Below are 5681 nucleotides of genomic sequence, written 5' to 3'. Positions count from 1 at the left end.
GCATAGGCAACAGAGTGAGACCCTGTCTCAACAAATAAATAAATAAGTAAATAAACAAACCACCTTTTCACTTTAATAAAATAGAAGTTCTCAACACTAATAACATTTTATAGACAAAATACTTGAAGTAACATTTGTGATATTGGTAAAAGTATTTATTTATTTATTTATTTTCAAGAGAATTAAGTCATTTATTGATTACACATGATAATGGATGATACACAAGCTTCATTCCCATCTATAATTTTATCTGGTACCATTATTCAATTTAGACATATTGCATAGGATTTGCCAACAATGATTTTTATAGCCAATAATTCCATGATTTTGCTTGAGTAATCCCTTTTAATGGCAAACTTCAGGTCACAACAGTAGCTATCAGTTCAACTACACCAAGCTTTCTGAAGACAATGGCTTCTCCACCCAAGCTATTGGTATATACATTCCAAATAGGACCTAGCATCACCCTGAAGGAATTCAAACTTCACACTCTTGAGGAAATTTACAAAAATGGCTTCAGAGTAGACTAACTTTACACGGTATATTTTTTTAAAGTCATTTATTCAGCATCATGATCAGACTATTACATTTAGCAATCAACAGCATGGGTGCCAAAAAATAATCTACATTAAAACCCTTCTTTGGAATGTTTTACATTTTCCACAGAACAGAAACTAAAATAGCCTGTTATACAATTAGTCACAAATACAGTCCTTGAGTTTTTTGCCCATACGCAGGAGTATTTGTCTAAAACTGTCTTCATTGGACCTACCACCACTTCGCTTGGCTGAGTTCACAAACCTTTTGTAACCTGCAGCTTCCCTGACACTTATCTGGCTCTCCTCTCCTGCTAAGCTTTGTTTTCTAAGTAAAATCTTCTGCCACAGCCATAGCTACTGCCACTACTGAAACCGCTAGAGCCACCTTGGTTTTGTGGTTTGGCAACATATTGGTCTCCACCACCATAGGGGCCAGAGCTTCTGCCTCCAAAGTTTCATCCTTTCATGGGTCCAAAATTTGGAAGACTGATTGTTGTAATTGTCAAAATTATTGTAGCCTCCACCATGTCCAAAATTACTTCCATTTTTACCATATCCATTGTAGCCATCCTCACTGCCACCATATCCACACCCAACACAGTTGCCACCAAAGCCACCACTACCACTGAAGTTTCCTCCACGAACAAAGTTGTCATTCCCACCAAAATCACCTCCACAACCACCACCAAAGTTTCCAGAACCACTTCAACCTCTTTGGCTGGATGAAGCACTAGCCATCTCTTGCTTTGACAGGGCTTTTCTAACTTCACAGTTGCGGTCATTCACAGTATGGTATTTCTGAATGACAGTCTTATTCACGGAGTCATGGTCATCAAAGGTTACAAAGGCAAAGCCTGTTTCCCTGCCATGGCCTCGGTCAGTCATGATTTCAATCACTTAATAATCTCTTAGATGACGTTCTTCAGTGTCTTCTTTAATGCCACCAACAAATATCTTTTTCACAGTTAAGTGGGCACCTGGTCTTTGAGAATCTTCTCGAGTCAGCTCCTTTTGGTTCCACAACTCTTCCATCCACCTCGTGTGACCTTGCATTCATGGCTGCATCCACCTCCTCCACAGTGGCATTTGTGACAAACCCAAAGCCTCTGGAGTGCTTGTTGTTTGGGTCTCTCATTATCACACAGTCTGTGAGCTTTCCCCATTGCTCAAAATGTCTCCTCAGACTCTCATCGGTTGTTTCAAATCTCAACCCTCCAATGAAGAGCTTTCTCAGCTGTTCAGGCTCTTTATGAAACTCTGACTTAGACATGACGGCAGGGAGAAGAGAGACTTTGACAATGCTTCCCGGGTGCCATCCACAGGCAGAAAGTGTGATTTTGTAAAATTATTAAACTTCTTAAAAATGTAAAGTATTTTAAGCCAACTAAAACATAATTTTACTATTAACATAATTTTAACATCTGTCAGAATATTCTATCCCTTTGCATAAAAACACTTTTCTATGACCCACTTAATTTTTAATCTTTTGCTTAATATATAAATCAATTTCTGCAAGTCAAAAACTTTATTAATTTTTACTTTTACCAATTTCATTTACTTATTTGGATAGTAAAATCCAATTTAACTTTGAGTCCCTGGGGAATATAAAACAAATTTGTTTTATGTTAATTGATGTTTACATGAAAATGTATAAGAAATCTGTAATTGAACTTTTTAATTTAAAAACAAAGTTTAGTTTTTTAAAGTTGCCATCAATCCATTTTATTTAGACTTTCTGTTTGGTTCTATGAGGGATCATAACACATTTTTTGTATTGTCAATAGTTCTGAAACATATAAATATTAAAAATTCATTTAACATTTTATGTAGTTCAAGTTTTGCAAAACTGTTATGTATATGCTATATGCACACACAAATACACACGTGCACAATACATACATACATGTATGTATAATGTTTTTTGAGAAAGACACTCACTTATTATTCATCTCATTTGCTTGCTTTGAATATCAGTATATTAAAATATATTTTATCTCATGCAGTGTGATAATCAAGAATGTTAGACTAGTTCTTTTATTATTATGTTTCAATTAAATAGTGCCATCAATGCATTATTTTGGAAAGTAAATAGAGTTTTTGTGCAATGTATTTAATTTCTACATAAAAAATAAACTGAAACATTGTTGCTATCTTAGTTGGAGATTAAATCCCAAGTCTACAGGCTCACTTTTCTTTCCTTTGAGCCAGCCTATCATCCTCTGCTCATGTGGGCTAGACGTTTTTATAGAAACATACACATGGGACAGAGCACACATTGGGTGTCAAGAGACAGCCTCTTATGCTTTGACATAAAATACATTTTTAATAATAAACACCATGATAAAAAGAAGAACTAGAGTATGTGAGAGTACAAAATAATGAAAACTAAGCAAACTAAGTGGTAAGGCCATTTGAAACACAGCAGGACATTTACAAGATAGATAGAAATGAAAGAGGTGAGGAAGAACAGAGATTATCAGCCAAAGCCTAAATAAAACGAAGAGTAAAGTGTCTTAAAGTGATAGAGAGATGTGCCATATTACTTTAAAATAGAAAAGTAATAGAAACAGCAGTGAGATGAAAACCGAGTAGGTTAGAAGTGGACTATTAATAAAGGGACTTGTAAAGCATAGTGAAGCTTGATAGTATCCAAGTATATGGATTTGGGGCTCATATTGTTCTTAGTACGTGTCCAAGTTTGTTACTTATTAGATATGTGCGCTTGGGCCAGGCACTAAACTTCTTTTCAAATATATGCTTTTGGATGTATAAAACTGAAATAATAATTCTACCTTCTATGATTTTTCTAATAGTAGGGAGATATGGCATATACATACATTAACAAAGTACTAGGGAAACTTTAATCCCTTGTGTCTAATATGTGTTAATGTTATAAATATTATACTTTGCCTTGTATCATTAGGAGTTATGCTGAGAACAACCTCCTCTACCTAGGTATCTATATCATTATTTGTGAAGAAAAAAGTCTTATTCTTCCCCAATAATTTGCATGGCCAATATTATGTTGATATATAGCTGCAAGGGAGGTAGGATTCTTAATGTTTAATGATGCAGTCTTCGTAATACAATTGAGAAAGGAAGAAGGTAGTTTGAAGAAGTATTTCATAATCCCATCCATAGCATAATCTATAGCACATGCAAAAAAGCTTTCTATAAACACAATGCAACATAATTGAAAGGTCCTAACATGATGAATTTTTCCATTCAGGAAGATCTCTGCAGCTATAGGTTAGTGGACTGAAGTTATAGGTGCTAGGAGGCATTTACTTTTTCTGTAACTTAAGAGAGAAGGTCACCCATCAGCAAAAGGTAAAGGGGGAGGTGAAGCATTTTAGAAAGATGTTTTGACAGAGTTTCCAAGCAGAAAGTGAGTTAGAAGTGACTACGAAAATAACTATGTCAAGGAGGTGTTAATGTTGAAGATCACAGCAATAAACCACCCAAAAATATACATAACTGTTAGAGAACATATTACATCATATTTGAAAATGTAATAGCTTAGAAAAAATTGTCAATGTATTCAATACATAATTATCGGTTTAATTTATATTATGCATAGCTAAAAATGACTGAGGGGTTATTACATATATCCTGTCTATAGCCCACAAATTTAAGATCTGCTTCAGGGTAAAAAAAAAAAAAAAAAGCTTAAAAATTACTGAAACTAACTTTATATAACTTATATGAAAGGAAATTATCAGAATACATTTGAAAGATAGCGTAGAATTTGGGCTTGGATAAGCAAATTATTTTCATTGGATAATAATAAACTCTCATTGAGACCAAATTTTTCAAGACTTTAATTGACAGCAAACCATGTTTTTTTTTAACGTTGTGTCAAATTAATAAATGTAAATTTCCAACATTCTCCAAAGAAACAGTTCATTTACGAAAAGTGAGCATTTCATCTAAAATTTTGCATCTAGTAAATATTATATCTAGGGAATATTTTAAATGACGAGAATTCCTAAAAGATTTGAAAAGCGAAGTATAAGTAAATGTATATACTGCGAAAGGAAAATAAATCTCGGAAGCTCACAATCACTAAGCCAAGAGAAAAGCCAAGTCGGGAAATATGACAGACAAACATGCCTCCCATTTTATTCCTAAATAAGATGGCTACAAAGATGAAAAGTTACATACCACCCTCACAATTTGCCCGCAAGGAAATTCCTTGTGGACAAAGGACAGACAGAACTCAAAGTCTTCCTCTGAGGCTTACCTGAAACAAAAGCATATTTGATTGCTTCTTCCACCCTATTGTTTATGTAAAAATGCAGATTCACTGAGCCAGTGTTCAGTGGAAGGCTGATCAGGGACTCAAAAAAATGCAATCTTTTGTCTCTTATCTACTTATGACCTGGAATACCACCTTAAGTTATCCTGCCTTACTGGACTGAATCAATGTATACCTTACACATATTGATTACACATCATGTCTCCCTAAAATGTATAAAAGCAAGCTGTACCCTGACCACCTTGGGCTTCTGTCATCAGGAACTCCTGAGGCTGTGTCACAGGTGCATCCTTAACCTTGGCAAAATAAATGTTTTAGATTGACTGATATGTGTGTCAGATACTTGGGGTTCACTATTTGGCAACCAATGCAAGGGACTCTGAGTAAGGTGGAGATGGCTCTGACCTTTCCCAAATCTCCTATTGGTGCTTGGTACCAGCTTGAGCTTTCTTTATGGCTCAAACCAATAGGACAATTTGCTGAGGTCTGGGAGCGTTCCTCTCTCCAGATAATCCCTGATCTCCCAAAATCTGGTTGAGATCCAAAGTTTATTTTGCTGTAGCACTCCTTTTCTAGAGTTTTACTTTCTTCCAACAAGGAAGGCAAGTTTTCCTGCTTCCGTAATGATGGAAGGCAGTGACTCCTTTCTGGAGTTTGAACTCGCTTCCAACAGGGAAGGCAAGTTTGAATTTTTTTTCTGCTTCTAGAATGGTAGAGAGCAGTCTAAGACCCACTCCAAGGTAAGTAGCTGAATTAGGGTTTCGGCTTGGCTAAAGTTGCAATTAACAGCCAGCTGGTCTTAATTTCGCCTCACCATTAGAATACTCAGTAATCATATTGTGGGGGTATTTTTGTTGCTTGTTCCCGTCTTTCTGTCATCAGAT

The 5681-nt window shown here is 35.5% G+C and overlaps 1 pseudogene; it reads right to left on the bottom strand.

Annotated features, from left to right (window-relative positions):
• Nucleotides 1–567: 567 nt before the first annotated feature.
• Nucleotides 568–1830, bottom strand: LOC129458239 (heterogeneous nuclear ribonucleoprotein A1-like; annotated as a pseudogene).
• Between the last annotated feature and the right edge of the window lie 3851 nt (nucleotides 1831–5681).

This window comes from Symphalangus syndactylus, chromosome 19 (assembly GCF_028878055.3).
Source record: "Symphalangus syndactylus isolate Jambi chromosome 19, NHGRI_mSymSyn1-v2.1_pri, whole genome shotgun sequence".
Lineage (NCBI taxonomy): Eukaryota > Metazoa > Chordata > Mammalia > Primates > Hylobatidae > Symphalangus > Symphalangus syndactylus.
This window is presented reverse-complemented; position numbering and strand designations above follow the sequence as displayed.